Genomic DNA, 19,487 nt, shown 5'->3' on the forward strand with positions numbered 1-19,487 from the left:
AGGCCAACATTTATTGCCCATTCCTAGTTGCCCTTCAGAAGATGGTGGTGAGTTGCCTTCTTTAACCGCTACAGATCTCGAGTTGTAGGTACACCCACTGTGCTGTCAGGCAGGGAGTTCCAGGATGTTGCCCCGACGACAGTGAAGGAACGGCGATATATTTCCAAGTCAGGGTGGTCAATGACTTGGAGGGAAACCTCCAGGTGGTGTCTGTCATGATATGCAAACATGCAACCAATGAACACTCAGAATAGGACACAACCAATGGGCAGTCAGGACACTCAGAGGTGGCATCACCACAAGGGGGCATGACATAAACACTATAAAAGGGATGAGGCACTCACACCCTGCCTCTTTTCACAGACAGACATCTAGAGAGTTAGACAGGGTTGATCAGCAGCATCACACCCCAGCACGTGGCTTCGAGCAAGCTGGTATAGTTAGACTGAGTTACTACAGTTAGATTAGCAGAGTGTCGAACTCATTTGAGAACTGTGTTAATAGTTCAATAAACACGTTGAACTCATGTCAGATTCTGGAGCATCCTTTAGTTAAGACTGCATCAAGTAGCAGCCTGTGTTATCCGAAGCAGCATAACACAACAGTGGCGTTCACAGGTAAATGCTGATCTTCGCCTTCTAGATGGGAGTGGTCGTGGGTTTGAAGTTGTTGTCTAAGGAACCTTGGTGAGTTACTGTAGTGCATCTTGATTCGGCACAGCTTTTCAATGAGACGTGGTTCGCAGCCTCTCAGAGGTGTGGTGAACCATAGACTGGATGAAGGAATCCCAGCCAAGAAGATGGCACTGGTTGTGCTGGAGTGCGGCCATACAGCTGATGGGTCGCCTGGGGCCAGAGGGCACCCAGAGGGGTGTCCTGGGGACACACCTATATGCCAGGTGGCACTAGGTTCAAAGTTGGCTATTAGCGGTCTGTGCAGCCTAATGTGCAGCCTTGTCGGCTGCAGCAATGGTGTTCCGTGCCCATCCACCCCGACCCCACAGCCCACCTCCTGGCCACCCCCCATTACTCCCCTCGGTTCTGGCAGAACCCTCCCAGCTAGCGGCACAATTGTCAGCAAAATATGGTGATGGTGGACACTTTCCATACCAGCACTAACTCGCCCTCAGCAGCCGCCACATCGGTTTCACGATTTTTAAAAGCACAAGTGAACCACACCATTGGAAACTCGGCCTATCGGAGACAGAGAATCGCGGTGGCCCCGGAGAATACCGGGTCGGATCCGCTAAAGATATGCAAATGGTGGCTACTGTACGTGCATACCGGAACGCATTGATGCCACTGGTGAGATGCTGGAGCATTGCGATTTGGTGTCAAATCGGCGGCTGCTGTGATTTTGGTGTCGGAACCAATTCTCCGACCAATCGTCTTTCCCTATTTCGGCGTCGGCTAACGGAAAATCCTGTCCCATGACTACCATCTACATGAAGCCATGGAGAGAACCAGGAAAGCAGGGATCAAGCCAAACACAGACAATTGCATTGCAAATGTGATAGGAATGCCAGTTCTTCAGAATGGTGACAGCGCCAGCCGAGTCTGAAAATGTCACAGCTATTTCTGCGATGGGAGCTCCAAGAGATACGAAAAAAAACAAGGGGCTGGATTCTCCGCCGGTGGGATGCTCCATTTTGCCGGCAGACCGGGGGTTTCCCGACGGCGTGGGGCTGCCCCACAATGGGAAACCACATTGACCAGCCGGCGTAACGCAGCATTCCGCCGGCGGGGTGAAACACAAATGTGGCGTGGCGGAGAATCCAGCCCAAGGATTTTCCTTGGCTTGATCCAGTATAAGAGCTCTTTCATCTCTCACTTGTCAGAACACAGCAAACCTGCAAGAGCTGATGAGAGAAGATGCTGAGTACCAGTGGTCAGTGTCACATGAGAGGAATTTCAGCAAACTCTAAGTAGAATGCAAGGAGGCAGATTTATCTATCATACTACAGTGTGTCATGTGAGGGTACCTTTAAGAAATGTGTGTTTATTAGAGAGCTGCAGTGATGTCAGAGCTGGACTGTCTGCTTTACTTTCGTTTTAGGCTGTTTGCTACAGGGTGTGGTTAGTTTAGTTTTGAGAGCTGGATAGCTGCAGGCAAAGCAAGGAGCTGTATAAGGATCTCTCTCTGCAAACTAAAGACTGTCTCAAAATCAATTGGGTGATTTCAAAGTGCTGACTGCTCTCAATAGTGAATTTAAACCTGATCTCTGTGTTAAAAAGGGTCTTTTGTCTTCCGGATGTTGTTTGGGAATTTATTAAGGGTTATCTATCGAGTATTGTGTTCTTTGGGGATTTATTGGCGTTGATAGTTGTTAAGATATTTACTGTGGGTTTATAAAGTATTAACTGGTTTCATAAATAAACATTGTTTTAATTTAAAGGTACTGTAAAGCTCTATTGCACCACACCCGTAGAGTGAGCCTCTGTGCTCCCCATACCACAATCAATTAAACGTTGTGGGTCAGGTGAACGCCATGATACACTTTGGGGTTCTCTAAACCCTGGCCCATAACAAGTAGGAGAAATCTGTCACCCTGCAGGTAGATGTTTCTACGAAAGGACTGAAAGCCAAATCCACAAGATGGAGGCAAAACATTTCACCACTTAAGCAGTAACATGAATAATGTATATGAGGAAAGAAAAACAACTACAAAATGAATTCTAAGATGCTTAGTTTAATTATTAAACTTGATTATTAATCTTTTCAGATTAGTATACATATTTTATAAATGATTGGAACAGCTACATTAATATCGAGAGGGAGTCTATTTTTTAAAGAGGGATTTTTTTGTGATATCATTCAAGAAAAGTTAGGAACTACATTGTTGTGTTTCTACGATGCCACATCACTCACCACTGCACCATAGTATGTGCACTAAACTCACAATGTATCATCCCACAGCATGTTTAGAGCTGGAAAAATATACTCTGTCAGCTCCAACATGTGTCTATTGTTATGATCACAGCTGAAACTCTTAACGATTTTAGTTTAAGAAACTGAAAGCCCAGTTATTTACAAAAAGAATGAAGCCACATGATGCAAGATTTAAAACAAAAGGATTTTGCTTCATCAAAATCAAAGAACATAAATACTGGGCTGAATTATACATGTCCCCTGAATTATGGCATGTTCCCCTCAGGGTTGGGGACAGAAGAAATGGGGTCCATCCCTCCACTTTCCCACCCACCGCTGAGCTCATCTTCATAATATGGGGGTACCGACAGACTCTGAAATCAGCAGTCTGTCTGCCATATTAAACTGACCAACTAAGGTTCAATAGGCTTGACAACAAGGTTAATTATAGACTGCCAACACAATAATGCATCTGGCGTGGGCAGCAGGGTGGGACCCAGCAGCCCACTTTTTCACCTCAAATAATTAAAGGGCAGGAAGGAAAGGTGGGGGGCAGGGGGGGAAGGGGGGTCAAAAAGCTGTCCTTTGCCAATCACGAGGTGTTTCCTCCCATTACATTGAAACCCTCTTCTTTCCTCCCCACTCTCTCTCTTAAATCCACCCTCTCCCTCCACTACTCCGCTCCTGAATGGTCCCATATGCTCCCGGATCAAGACCACTACCTGCTCCTGGGGATCCTCGGTTTTGGTCTCCTTTCTTCACCTGCACTCCTGGCAGCTGATGCCCACTGATGCCCTTCCGCCACTGCCAGGACTGATGGAGGCGGTTGGCCAATCCGATAGGCCAGCAGCTTCAGAAAGTGGGACTTCCATCCCAATGAAGGACAGCCTTAACCCTGGCTAATGAGCCCTGCACTGCTTTATTGCTGTGGCATCACACACACACACATTGTTGCTCGTTTTAGCCTTAGTTCACTTTATTCTTATTCTGTCACCTTTGCTCATGAGTCGCCAGGTATCTTTCTGATACCGCCACGTGGTTCAAGTCCAAGTAATGATTAATAATGCAACACACTGCTCAGTAAGAGTTAAATCAACGCTCATTTATTATATACAGCAATTAATACTTATACAATAAAGCTACTTCTAGACTACCACCTACCACTAAAGGCCAATACTTAACTTTGGAAATGGCCCACCAGGTCAGGGAAACGAATGGTCTTTCGAATTGGTTCTGAGCCTGCAGGATTCAAAAGCTGGTACAAGTCGATAGTCAGGAGCGCCTATCTGGTAGCGATCGCTGGAGTAAGACTTGCAAGCTTCTTGTAGGAGGGTCTCGAAGGTTGCGAGCCGGAAGAGAAGGGTCGATTTGAACTTGGCCCCTATTCTTATAGTCCCCAGGGGTTTCCCGCCTCTCGGGGCGGACCTTGTACCTGGTTCCAAGTGATTGGACTTGGTCCCAATCACTTGGTTCGATATGCTCCAATAATGGGGCGATTCCTTGATCGGGGGGGGTGGTCGTTTACCTTTCTTTGTGTTAGCCCCTGCTGGCGCCGACAGGCCTGGATCGGTTTTATGTTGCTAATGTGTAGCAATTGTTCCCGGGGATGGCTGCTTACTATGCAGATGGCTGGGTTGTTGTAATGTTGATGGCTGCAGGTATCGGTCTGGGCTGACTTCCCCAGAGGCGAATACACTGTTTTACCTGCAGCTGTCCGTTTGAGTCCTGTTGGCTGATTTTCCCATCAGCCTCTTTCGTTCGCCATTTTAAATCGGGGTTTGACCATTCTAATCGGGAATCAGCCATTTTACGTGGCTACAACATACACACTTATAAAATAAAATAGATATGGATATGGTCGATTTCTCAGCACTGGCCTGGGAAAAGATTTTAGAGTACTCATTTATTTTTTTTCTATTTGAGGCGCAATTTAGCGTGGCCAATTCGCCTAACCTGCACATCCTTTTGGGTTGTGAGGGTGAAACCCACGCAGACACGGGGAGAATGTGCAAGCTCCACACGGACAGTGACCCAGGGCCGGGATTCGAACACGGGTCCTGAGCGCTGTAGTCCCAGTGCTAACCACTGTGCCACCGTACTGCCCAAAAATTGATAGCTCTTATCTTAGTTTAGGTCAATTTCCGAACATAGAATGACTTTGATGGAACTTCCATTCGCTCTCTGCTTGTGACTGGGTCTTGGGCTTCAAAATTGTTGTCTGCTTTACCCAAGCAATTGATTCCCTTGTTTCCCCCCAAAGTAAAAACAACCTACCTGTTTTTAAACACAGTTTTCAAGGCATGTTTTCTTTGTCAAAATCGTAAGCCTCCTCAGTGTACCAGGATCAAGAGATTTCCAGCTCTTTCTTAAAAATTGCTTGAGTACCTTTTCTTGTAAAATGCTGAGCAGGCTTTTCCAGCCTCGTAGTCGCGTGTATCTCGGCAACGGGAGGCAGTGCGCCATTTGCTGGCAGTGGGATTCTATACTCCTGCTGCTTGTCAGTGGGATTTCCCATTGAGGCCACTGGGAAACCCACGTGCGGGAAAAGTGAATCACAATCATAGAAGATTATCATAGAATTTACAGGCAATGGCTGGAGAATTCTTGTCCCGTTGGTGGCAGTGTGCTTCCGGCAGGACCAGGGAATCCTGCCACCAATAGATGGCTGGAGAATTCCGGCTGCGGTCTTTTCCAGGAACAGCAGCAACCAGAGTCCTTGCATTAACCCTTTAATGCTGCACATTCATCAAGAGTAACCCCTTTCGGTTTGTGCAGACCCGCCCTTCATCGACCGGTGCTCGTAGGTTGACATGCATCAGTCGATCACTCCCGGCACCTGGGGCATCTCGCCGGTGATGGCAAATCCCACTGCCCGGACATCGTGGTGGGTTCGGTCCACATTGAATTTGATGCATTGCGCCGAGCAGGCATATAGAGCCTCCGTGATGGCACGGACACACCTGTGCAATGAGATCTGTGGGATCCCAGTCATGTACCCACTTGGTGCGTGGCGTAAACGTTCAGACGACCGTCACCTTGACGGCCACTGGGAGTGGGTTTCCTCCCAGATATCCCTGCGGTGCCAGATGTGCCATGTTTTGGCAGATGTGTCGTACAGTGACTCTGCTCAGCCGGAGTCTTCGACAGCATGCCCGGTCCGGCAGTCATCGAATGATAGGTGCTGCCGGTACACAAGAGACCTGATATGATGCCTCCTTCCTTTCCTCTTCAACCTTTTGGGTGGATGGCTCTCCATTCTCACCGGCTGCCTCCTGTTTCTTTGGGGCAAGCTCCACCGCTGAAGTGTCCTTGTCAAGGAGCTCCTGCTTGTACTGCCTCAGTGCATCCCCCAGGGCTGTGGCGACCAGGATGAAGGTCACCATTCCTGATTGGATTCCGCTAACTATTGTCTGCAGGGGGTGAAAGGCAGACATGTTAGCATGGTGCATATCCCTATGCCCACCAGGTCCACTGAACTACACGATGGCCCGGTCTGCACTACAGACCTTGCCTCTGTATGCCCCCCTCCCCCCGCCCCTGGTCCCCACACCCACCCCTGGCCATACCCCCGGCACACTGCCCTCCACAACCCTGGCCTCGTCAGTGCCCGGCACCCTGGGGGCCACTGATTCTGGTGCCTGTCCCTGCAACTAGTGGTACCATTGGCTAGTGCTATCCATGCTAGCGATACGTTATGCAGCCCTGGAGGGGCTACCATAGCCGATGCCCTTGGGCGGACCACTTGCTGCCCTGCCGGTGGGTAGCGGCTGGTTGGGGGAGTGGGGGGGGGGGGGGGGGAAGAGTTGGTGGCGTGGAGGGTTGGGGCTGGCCCAATGGTGGTGGGGTGGGGACACCCACATGGTCGGTGTCACTCTGCGCCAGCATGGGCCTTAGAGGGTGGTCAATGGGGTGCACAGCAAGATGGCTGCCTTGCAGGTCATGGCAATGGTAGCCCGTGCCTGGATGCGTCGGTCCTGTGAGGCTCATTCCAACCCCATGGCCCACCCGTTGGTCACCCACCATCACGCCTGGTGCCCCCCACAGGCCTAGCAGACGACCCCGCCCCTGCAGTTAGCCCTGCCAATCGACGGACAGCCTACGGCCCTGCCTCTGCGTGTCCAACCTCCTCCCTCTCCCGCATCAGCCATGGCTTTTTAAAACCACAAGTGATGCTGTCCATCGGCAATTCCTCATGCGGAGGCGGAGCATCGCGGAGGCCCCAGAGAATACCAGGTCATGCCCATTAACAACATGCGAACGGCGTTTACTGTACGTGCGGAGTAGAACGCATTGATGCTGCTATTGAGGCACCGGAGCATGGTATTCTGTCAGGCGCCAGGCGCCGGCCATGATTTTGGCCTCACGACTGATTCTCTGCTCAATCAACCTTCCTGATTCCAGCGCAGACGACGGAGAATCCCGGCCATAGTTTTTCTCCCAAAAACATATGGGTAATCATGTCTAAACATATGGGGTGGAATTATCCGGACCCCCGTATTTTTATCGACTGTGCACTGTTTGCTGGTGGCGGAATTCCCTATTCCCGCAGCTTGTGAATGGGATTTTCCATTGGAGCAACGCCACACCACCAGGAAGCCCACGGGCGGGTGTGAGTTACTGGCGGGGAAAGAGAAGCCCAATGGCCGGAGAATTCCGACTATGATTATTTTGAACTTCTGGGAATCACAAGACATAAAACACGACATGATATTGGCTACTTCAGAATAGGAGCACGGCAAAATCCCATCCTCCCCTTTTCGGTAATTTCAAAGCTTGCAGCCTCTGACGTAACCACAATCAAAAATGGCTGAATGGTATTGATAGGAGTAGCAAAAAGCTCCATATTAAGTTAAAACTCCTTGAGTCAATTTGTAAGGATGTATTAGGTGAATGCACATTTCACAGGCACTCAAATGGAGTCAGCTGTCTGTAAATATACAACATGTTTCTGTTTCAATTGTGTTAGCATCATAGACTAACATTGTATTCCACCAACATTTATATGATTAGTGCTAGTTAAACCAGACATGACCTGCTGATATTGTTCTCCTGATAATGAAAAACTTATAAATGGAAATAAACTGGAGATAAGTCTTGAAGATTTCAAGTGATAGAGCTTACTTTGGCAGCAACCACTATAGCCTGCTACTTCCTTTTACATAACCTCTCCTGATTATAGGTACCTTTATGCATGAAGTAAATCTGATCAAGAACTTTCCTGCAAAAGTGTATAGCAATGCACTTGCTAGAAATGTGAAAAAGCACAACCAGAATATGCCGAAGAGTGGTTTTCACATCTGCATCAGATTGGGCGGGGTGAGGTGTCACGGAAGCCAGTTTTAGATTTCTTTCTGCCTTGGCAATGCATGCATTATTTGGAAATTGGCAACATTATTTTCCTAAGAGGGCTCTAACACGAGATATGCAAGAGCTCCAATAAAGAGCACAAAATTATTTTTAAAAATACAAATTGAGTTAAGGTGCAATTTCTGGCTTTTTTGTAAAGTCACACTATTCCAAGAACTTATTTGGACTAAGGTTTGGGTCTACCTAATTTGCAATGGAATTCTTAAAACAACAATGGTGTCTTTGTCACTCTTCCAATTTCCACTTTCATCTTACATTTTCATTATTTTCTTTGAAAATTTTAATTTAAAATAAAAATGTAAATAGGTTAATTTTGCCTACAGTTATCTGATAGCATTTTTATGACATACCCAGAATTGTTCCTTTGTTCCCTGCTCATGCCCTCTTGATGCCCAACTTGATATTATCCATTGATCACTTGCTGCTTCCTGGCAAATGTTGACAGGGCTTATATTATGGATCAGGCCTGGGAGTGAAAGACTCTTAGGTCTCATACTGCCAAAGATGGAGACAGTTTATTATGTACATGCACCTCTGTTGGCCCAAGTTAAACTTGGGTCTTGTACATCAGTCACTGATATGAATCTTATGTTGGAATGATTCTGACATAGATTTTGCTGTCAGTGGTGAAAATATGGCACGCACGATGACCTTCAAGAAACCTGTCCGAAAAGCTCTAGCGACCTCTGAGACATTGATTTTCCCTTTCCCTATAACAGTTGAAATATGACACAGAGCCCTTCCAGTGTTCAGCAGCAACGATATCAGCAAGCAGGTTAAACAGCCAATCACATCGAAGTATTCTTACAGACAGTAAACCAGGCAACTAAAAGCACTGAATACCTTCACTTTTAATTTCATTTTTCAGATAGTAAAATAAATGATTATAATTATGAGTTAAAATAGAGGCTAAAGTATTATAAATAAACTTTTTTAACCAATTAAAAGTGTGGATATTTTTTACGATAATGGAAGAAGTTGATATTCCACAAATAAAATATCAGCTTTTCAGGACCAGTGAGAATGTTTGGCAACAATTCCTAAGTTAGTATATCATTAAAAATCCAGCTGTATCTGTTTCAATAAGGTGTAAATTTTTCAAAGATTTTTACAGCGCGACTAATGGTAGAAAAGTGGAAGTTTCCAGTTTAAAGACTGTCTCTGGATTGCATGTGGGAGGATCCAAACAGCACACCTTCTGGATTTCTGCATTATTCTCCGCATGCATGGACACCTGGAGCTGCTCTCAGTTCCCGAGTCATGATGGCAGCAAATATTAACAGTTTCATGCTGATTTCATGCAGCATGAAGACCAAAAGAAACTGACAGAAATATTATTCTAAAATGCACAAATTATGCCTGCACGTATCTAATGCTCGACACAATCTGTGATTTCAACACTGGCTAAAGTTTTGCCCAGATCTTGCAGTAAGATATTATTCAGAGGGGGTGTGTTGCTAACTTTTGGTTGGTTCAATTTGCTCTGTTTTATAACCTTTGCTCTAGAGTCGCCAGGTATCTTTATGATACCGCCACAAGGTTCAAGTTCAAGTAATGATCAATAACTCAGTACACCAATTAGTAAGATTCAAATCAAAGCACATTTATTTACACACAGTCAAATCTATTCATGCATAAACTCTACGGTCTAAGCTATTTCTACAACGAACAGGCCTATACTTAGCTTCGGACTGGCCCACCAGGTCAGGGGAACAAATGCCCTTTCGTTTGGGTTCTGAGTCTGTGGGATTCAAAAGCTGGTATGGACTGGTAGCTAGGAGCGCCTATCTCGTAGCGAGCATTGACTTGAGACTTACGTTCTTTGGCGGCAGCTGAACAGGTCACTGTCAAGGGTTGGTTCACATTGCTGAGTGACCCTGTCAAGAAGGACGATTTGAACTTGGGGGCTTTACTTTATAGTCCCCCGGGGCTTCCCGCCTTTCGGGGCAGACCCGTACCTGGTTCCAAGTGATTGGACTTCGTTCCAATCGCTTGGTTCGATTTCTCCAATACTGGAGCGGTTCCCTGATCGATGGGCTGTCTTTAGGTGTCCGTTAACCTCTTTTGTGTTGGCTCCTGCTGGCGCCGAGGAGTCTGGCTTGGCCGTGTTTATCTCAAATGTTTCGATTGTTCCCGGGGATCGCTCATTAGTATGTAGATGGCCGCTACATTATTGTGCAGATGGTTGCTGGTATCGATGCTGTCTGGGCTTTTGCAGAGTTTAATACACAGTAAACTTGCACCTGCTAGTTTCTGCCTGCATTGGCTGAATTTCCCTTCAGCCTTTGCTGTTCTCCATTTTACATCGGGAATTGGCCAACCCAGGTGGCTACAGGTGGCACGGTGGCGCAGTGGTTAGCACTGCTGCGTCACGGCGCCAAGGACCCGGGTTCAATCCATGTGGAGTTTGCACATTCTCCCCGTGTCTGCATGGCTCTCACTCCCACAACCCAAAGGTGTGCAGGGTAGGTTGATTGGCCACGCTAAATTGCCCGATAATTGGAAGAAAATAATTGGGCACTCTAAATTTTCAAGAAAAAAAAGATTCCATTAAGAGGAGTTAAAACTACCTGATGGGCTATCTAACATTTGTTGTGCAGAGCCTAGATTTACCATCATTAATCAATGTTCTGCCATTTTTGCCCACAATGGAATTCCGCTATGTTGACAGAAGTACCATTGAAAGGAAACTGGTGCCATGTCCAGTTGCATGCAAATCATAGTTCATGTAAATAATTCCTTCTCAAACTTGCAATCGACTGGAACTTGCAAACACGTTCACTGCCGACAAACAGAAATTCTATGCCATTTATTCTTTCCTCTCTCTCCTCTTCTTCAAATCTGAATTCAAAATGTTAATGAATTGTGAACACATTAAAACATTTCGGACCCAATACAGTTTTCACAATGTTGCTTTTCAGGTTAACTTCCCACAATCTTCTTGGGTTGGTTAAAAGTGAAAAGTATGTTATTGCCAGTAACACAATTAAGATCAAAATTATGGAGGGCAGTCATGTTGCTCATGCTAGATCTCGGGATGAAAAATGTAAATATTTGAACAGTATTAAAACTTCATTGTGTAGTTTTACCGCCTTTGTATATCCTCAGAACAGTACAAGATTATCTTCTGAATAATAAAGGAACAACAAGTTCAATCTTTCATTGTTTTCCAAGGGAAACATGACTTAAACTTTGACCCGGCATTTAATGTACTGGAAATGTTGATATTTATGAATAAATATTGTATATGAAGTAATAGTTGCTTGTGATGCTGTAATGAAGAGATTCACATGATGTTGCAAGCCATGACGGTAATGTTCAAGAACCTTATAAAGTCATCTGGAACCCAAGGTAGAGTCACAGGCTTGTAACAAACAAGATAAGCCAGCTGCAATTATTTATGGTTCGCACAACTTGTTTCCGATGTTACTCATCAGATTTGCTTTTGGCTTCAAACGATTTGATTTTTAAAATGTCAATCTGAAACATATCTCATATTAGGATTTGCTGGTAGCTTTTAATACAGATACCATTGGTTAAAGAAAGGTGTGCTGTTTGATGTGTACATCCACTGAGCTAACCTACTACTTTATAAAATGGGAGACCCTGGAGAGGGTGGTACAAATGGGGAAGAGCAGGCACAGAATTGAAGAAGAGGAGAGAGAGGAAAGAATAAATGGCATAGAATTTCTGTTTGTCGGCAGTGAACGTGTTTGCAAGTTCCAGTCGATTGCAAGTTTGAGAAGGAATTATTTACATGAACTATGATTTGCATGCAACTGGACATGACTCCAGTTTACTTTCAATGGCACTTCTGTCAACATAGCAGAATTCCATTTTGGACAGAAATGGCAGAACATTGATTAATAATGGTAAATCTAGGCTCTGCACAACAAATGTAAGCTAATCTTATTACAAGCCCTGTTAATAGTTCCCTGAATTGAACAAAGGCTCTATCCTCAATATATTAGAAGGGTTTGCCATATTTGCTTATTCAATTAAAAACTGATGGGAGGATGAAAATGGCCTGAAAAGTCCTGGTCAAAGGCCTGATCAAGAAAACCCCTAGTGTTTTTTTTCAATGCTGCTTTCCAATGTTACTATTTGGAGATGCAGTAATGGCTGAGCAGAAATTCCCTCCAACTAAATATGGGGAAGACAGAAATCATTGGCTGCGATTTTCCGCAGCCCGCACCCCCGCAGATATGGGGCGACATTCTCTCAGCCCATGCCGGGCCCGAGAATCGTCCGTCCGGGCGGCAATCGCGCGACGCCGCTCCGAAGCCGATCCGCCGATTTTCCGGAGAGCGGAGAATTGGCCCCAATGGCGCCGGCGCGGTTGGCGCAGTGCCAGTCGGGGGCCACTCTACGCGGCCGCCACTCTACGCGGCCACCCCGCCGATTCTCCGCCCGGGATGGCCGTAAAAAAAATCCGAGTCCCGCCGGCGCCGTCCACGTGTCGTCTTACCCAGTGGGACAACGCCGTGCATCCATCCGGGGGCGGCCTGGTGGGGACCTGCGCTATGGCCTGGCATGTGATCGGGGCCTACCGATTGGCGGGCCGACCATTCGGGCTGGGGGCCTCTTTTGCTCCGCGCCAGCCCCTGTAGGCCTATGCCATGTTGCGTCAGGGCCGGCGCGAAGAAGCGAACCACTGCGCATGCGCGCAACCGCGACGGTCGCACTGCGCATGCACAGACCTGTGGCACCGATTTGACACCGGCATGGGTCACTCCAGTGCCGTGCTGGCCTATTGAGGGGTCCGGAATCGCTGCTCCTGAGGGCATGTTGACGCCGTCGTGAAACACAACGGCATTTACGACGGAGTTGATGCATGATCAATTACACAGAGACGAGAGTTGAATACAACTGAGGCTTTATTACTCTAAGATGTGTGGCCTCCTACAGCAGCTGGTGAAATGGCTGCTGTATACTGAGCACACATATTTATGCTCTGCCTACTGGGCAGAGCCAGCAGGCAGGGACTACCCCCGTACCTGTAGTCCAGCGCCTTACCACACATCTCCTAAAATATACAACAGTGGTGATTACCACATTCACCCCCTGTTAAAATTCAGTCCGGCGGGGGTGGTGGAGAACTATATACAGAGCAAGTTTAATATACAGATGCGAAAAAAATATATTTATTTCTGAAGTCCAGTACAAGGTGGTTTGATCGTCCCGAACCAATTATGGATTTAGCCAGTCTGGGGCCTTGATGTGGCGTTGGGAGCGACGCAGTGGTGGCGGCGATTCCGGTGTTTGTCTGGTCTTCGGTGACTCCGGGAGCGTGCCGAAATCCTCTTCATCCTCGGATGTGGGCAGGGGGAGGATGGGTGGTCCTGGAGGGGTTGCTGCTGGGTGCACCGGGGAGGGGGGGGGGGGTGGAGCCGGGCCAGAGGGGTGTGTGTGTGTGGAACCTGCTGGTGCCAGGTCCCTGAGGGAGACAGTATCCTGGCGGCCGTCAGGGTACGCTACATAGGCATACTGGGGGTTAGCGTGGAGTAACTGCACCCTTTCAACCAGGGTCCGCCTTGTGGAGTCGGACGTGCCGACGGAGGAGTACGGGTCCTGGAGCTGCGAGCCAAGTTGGGAGCGACACCCCGGATGTGGACTTCCTGGGGAAGGAAAAGAGACGTTCATGGGGTGTGCCGTTAGTGGCGGTGCATAGTAGCGACCGAATGGAGTGCAGTGCATCGGGGAGGATCTCCTGCTAGCGGGAGGCTGGGAGATTTCTGGCCCATAGGGCCAGTTGGACGGCCCTCCAGACCCTCCCGTTCTCCCTCCCCACCTGCCCGTTTACCCGGGGGTTATAGCTGGTCGTCCTGCTGGAGGCGCTACCCCTGCTGAGCAGGAACTGACACAGCTCATCACTCATGAATGAGGATCCCCTGTCACTGTGGATGTAGGCGGGAAGCTGAACTGCGCAAAGATTGTGTTGAGGGCTTTGATGACGGTGGCAGACGTCATATCGGGGTATGGGATGGCGAAGGGGAATCTGGAGTATTCATCGACCACACTGAGGAAATACGTGTTACGGTCGGTGGAGGGGAGGGGCCCTTTGAAACCCAAGCTGAGGTGTTCAAAGGGACGGGAGAACTTCACTAGGCACGCGCGGTCCGCCTGGTAGAAGTGTGGTTTGCACTCCGCACAGACCTGGCAGTCCCCGGTGATTGCCCTGACTTCCTTGATGGAGTAGGGCAGATTGTGGACCTTTATGAAATGGTACAACTGTGTGACTCCCGGGTGACAAAGGTTATCGTGCAGGGTCCAGAGTCGGGCCACCTGTGCGCTGGCACATGTACCTCGGGATCGGGCATCTGGGGGCTCATTGAGCTTGCCGGGGCGATACAAAATCTCATAGTTGTAGGTGGAGAGCTCGATCCTCCACCTCAAGATTTTTGATCTTACCCCGCTGTGTGTTATTGGACATGAAGGCTCCCGACCGTTGGTCAGTGAGGAGAGTGAATCTCCTGCTGGCCAGGTAATGCCTCCAATGCTGCACAGCTTCAACGATGGCTTGGGCCTCTTTTTCGATGGAGGAGTGCCGAATTTCGGAGGCACGAAGGGTGCGGGAAAAGAATGCCATGGGCCTGGCAGCCTGATTGAGCGTGGCGGCTAGGGCGATGCCTGATGCCTCGCTCTCCACTTGAAAGGGCAGCATCTCGTCTACTGCGTGCATCGCGGCCTTGGTGATATCGGCTCTAATACGGTTGACGGCATGTTGAGAATCGGCCGTCAGGGGGAAAAGGGTGGACTGGATGGGTGGCGGGCCTTGTCCGCGTAGTTTGGGACCCACTGGGCTTGGTATGAAAAGAATCCCAGACAGTGTTTGAGGGCCTTGGGCAGTGGGGAAGGGGGAGCTCCATGAGGGGGCGCATGCGGTCGGGATCGGGCCCCAGAACTCCGTTCTGGCCACATAGCCGAGGATGGCTAAGTGGTTCATGCTGAACACGCACTTCTCCTTGTTATAGGTGAGGTTTAGGAGAGTGGCGGTGTGGAGAAATTTGGCAAGGTTGGCATCGTGGTCCTGCTGATCATGGCTGCAGATGGTGACATTGTCTAGGTACGGGAAGGAGACCCGCAAGCCGTACCGGTCGACCATTCGGTCCATCTCCCTTTGGAAGACCGACGTCACGTTGGTGACGCCGAAGGGAACCCTGAGAAAATGGTAGAGGCGGCCATCTGCCTCGAAGGCAGATTATGGGCGGTCCGCATTACGGATGGGAGCTGGTGGTAGGCGGATTTGAGGTCCACAGTTGAGACGACCCGGTACTGTGCAATCTGATTGACCATATCAGATATGCATGGGAGGGGGTACGCATCAAGCTGCGTGTACCTATTGATGGTCTGACTGTAGTCCACGACCATTCTGTGTTTCTCCCCAGTTTTCACCACTACCACTTGGGCTCTCCAGGGGCTGTTGCTGGCCTCGATAATACCCTCCTTAAGCAGCCGCTGGACCTTGGACCTGACGAAGGTCCTGTCCTGGGTGCTGTACCGTCTGCTCCTTGTGGCGACGGGTTTGCAATCCGGGGTTAGGTTTGCGAATAGGGAAGGTGTGTCGACCTTCAGGGTCACGAGGCCGCACACAGTTAGGGGTGGTAGGGGCCCGCCGAATTTCAAGGTTAGGCTCTGGAGGTTACACTGGAAGTCCAGGCCGAGTAGTAGGGCAGCGCAGAGGTTGGGGAGGACGTAGAGGCAGAAGCTGCTGAATTCTACGCCCTGGACCGTGAGTGTGACAATACAGTACCCCCGGATCGCCACGGAGTGGGATCCGGAGGCCAGGGAGATTTTTTGATTGGCGGGGTGTACCGCAAGGGAGCAGCGCCTTACCGTATCTGGATGGATGAAGTTTTCGGTGCTCCCGCAGTCCAGCAGGCAAGAGGTCTCGTGCCCATCGATCTTCACACTTGTCGAGGCGGTGGCTAGATTGTGCGGGCGAGACTGTTCGATCGTGACCAAGGCGAGTCGTGGCTGGTCGTCGCTGGTGTCGAACGATGGGGTGCCCGGGGGGCACGGGTCCTGGAACAATGGTGGTGCCCATGTGCCGTGGGGAAGACAAGATGGCGATGCCTGATGATCTTGGGGTGGACAAGATGGCGGCACCCACGGGCCGCACGTGGCATTTGGTCCGAGAAGGGGAAGATGGCGGCCCCACTGGCCGCGCGTAGTCTGAGGGGGAGAAGATGGAGGTGCCCACTGGCCGCGCGTGGTTTAAGGGGGAGAAGATGGCGGCGCCCACTGGCCGCGCGTGGTCCTGGGAGGTGAAGATGGCGGCACCCATTGTCCGTATGCGAGGGGGTCGGGCAATAGAGGCGACTGAGTGGGCCTGGCAAACCGCAGTGAAGTGTCCCTTCTTGCCGCAGGCCTTGCAAAGGGCGGAGCGGGCCGGGCAGCGTTGGCGGGGGTGTTTCTGTTGCCCGCAGAAGTAACATCGGGGGCCCCCGGGGTTGGCTGGCTGGCGCATGGCATAGGCGTATTGACTGTGTGAGGCCCCCGGTGGGGCGGCCGTCTGCGGAGTCCACGGTGTGTAGGAGGGGTGGGCCGCCCGGCTGGGGGTGTAGGCCTGAATATTGCATGAGGCGACCGTCATCGATAGCGCCAGTTTTTTTGTTCCTGCGAGGTTGAGCGTGGCCCCCTCTAAAAGTCGCTTGCGTATGAGGTCTGACCCTATTCCCGTAACGAAGGCGTCCCGCATGAGGAGGTTCGAATGTTCCGTGGCCGTGACAGCCTGACAGTCACAGTCTCTGACCAGCGGAATTAAAGTACGCCAGAAATCTTCTACGGACTCACCAGGGAGTTGACTGCGAGTAGAGAATACGTGTCTGGCGAAGAGCGTGCTCGTCTGTTGGGCGTAGTTCTGTTTCAGTAGCGCCATGGCTTTGTCGTAGTTCGGCGCGTCCTGGATAAGAGGAAAGACGTTGGAGCTCAGCCGCGAATAGAGTATCTGGATCTTCAGAGCTTCCGGGATTGGGTCTGGTGCAGACCTGATGTAAGCTTCGAAACAAGCTAGCCAGTGTTGAAAGTCCTTTTTGGCGTCGCTTGATTGCGGATCCAGCTGCAGGCGATCCGGCTTGATGTGGAGGTCCATCATCTGAAAATCGTAGAGTTATAAATTGATGCATGATCAATTGTACAGAGATGAGAGTTGAATACAACTGAGGCTTTATTACTCTAAGATGTGTGGCCTCCTACAGCAGCTGGCAAAATGGCTGCTGTATAGGGAGCACACATATTTATACACAGCCTACTGGGCGGAGCCAGCAGGCAGGGACTACCCCTGTAGTACAGGGCCTTACCACACATCTCCTAATATATACAACAGTGTTGATTACCACAGGCGTCAACACTTAGCCTCAGGATCAGAGAATCCCGTCCATGGTGAGCCATTGGTTGCCAGTGGAATCTCCCGCACCACCAAAGCCTATGGGGTTTTGCATGGCGCGCCTGCCCTATCGCCAGGGATCCTTCTGTGGGGGCAGGACCAGAAGATCCCACCAGTGAGAAATGCTGGACAATCCCACCCATTTTCTTCGCTGCTCATCACAAGCAACATTTGCTTGCCACTGTCTCAATCCCTCTACCTGGCAACTATCTGAGATTAAACAAGGCTTGTCACTACCTTGCTGCTTTATTTGACCTTGAGAAAAGATTCCTATGACATATTAGTGCCTTCAGTAAGACCATCTTTATCAACCTTGCCGAAACTCATCTGTTGCCGAAACTTTCGTTCATACCTTTCTTACCTCTAGAAATGATTTTGCCAATGCACTTCTGACTGGATTCCCACGTTCAACTATCCCCAAACATTTAAAACATTGTAACCTTTGCCCTGAGTTGCACTAAATCCAAGTCACACACCTCCTCTGTGCTCACTGATCTAGCTGTTCCGCACTCAAGCAAAGATCCAATTTTTAAACTCTCATCGTTCCTTCTAATTGCCCCTTTCCCTCCCATCTCCATCTCCTTTAGCCCTAATACACCCCTAGCCCCTTGATATCTGCAGTTCACTGTGTTAAATTACTGGGTTTAAGTAATATATATTGTTGCTGACTGTAGATGATGTTGAAGAACACTACAGTCTTCGAAGTAAACTGAAATAATTTATTCAGTAACGATAAAACTAATAAATGAGTTTGATACTGCACTGAACTAACTCTAGCAATAAAGTAAGAATAAATAACTGTACAAACTGTATCTAAGCTGCACATGGTGTCTGACTGTGATCTTACTTTGCTACACTGCTGCTATCTGCTAATGCCTGCATGGAAAAGAGAGTGAGAGCTTCGAGGAACTCAGTTATACAGTAGATTTAGTAATGTTCTCTAATGGTAGTGTTACAGCGAGATGTTGTGATTAACCCTTTTGTTATATGTCTGTCTACATATCATTAGTAAGAAGTCTTACAACACCAGGTTAAAGTTCAACAGGTTTGTTTCGAATCACTAGCTTTGGGAGCACAGCTCCTTCCTCAGGTAAATGAAGAGGTGGGTTCCAGAAACATATATGTAGGCAAAGTCAAAGATGCAAGACGATACATTGAATGTGAATCTTTTCAGGTAATTAAGTCTTTACAGGTCCAGACGGAGCAACTGGAGAGTGGGATAATCACAGGTTAAAGAGGTGTGAATTGTCTCAAGCCAGGACAGTTGGTAGGATTTCTCAAGCCCAGGCCAGATGGTGGGGGGTGGATGTAATGCAGCATGAATCCAAGGTCCCATTTGAGGCCGTACTCACGTGTGCGGAACTTGGCTGTAAGTTTCTGTTCTGTGATTCTGCGTTGTCACGCGTCCTGAAGGCCGCCTTGGAGAATGCTTACCCGAAGATCAGAGACTGACTGCTCTTGACTGCTGAACTGTTTCCCCGACTGGAAGGAAATATTCCTGCCTGCCGATTGTCGCGCAATGTCCGATCATCCGTTGTCGCAGCGTCTGCATGGTCTCGCCAATGTACCACGCTTCGGAACATCCTTTCCTGCAGCGTATGAGGTAGGCAACGTTGTTCAAGTCGCACAAGTATGTACCGCGTACCTGGTGGGTGGTATTCTCACGTGTAATGGTGGTACCCATGTCGATGATCTGGCACGTCTTGCAGAGATTGCCATGACAGGGTTGTCTGGTGTTGTGATCGCTGTTCTGAAGGCTGGGTAGTTTGCTGCAAAGAATGGTCTGTTTGAGGTTGTGCGGTTGTTTGAAGGCAAGTAGTGGGGATGTGGGGCAAGATGTTAGTCTCATACATCTCATTACACA

Source organism: Scyliorhinus torazame, chromosome 3 (assembly GCF_047496885.1).
Source record: "Scyliorhinus torazame isolate Kashiwa2021f chromosome 3, sScyTor2.1, whole genome shotgun sequence".
NCBI lineage: Eukaryota > Metazoa > Chordata > Chondrichthyes > Carcharhiniformes > Scyliorhinidae > Scyliorhinus > Scyliorhinus torazame.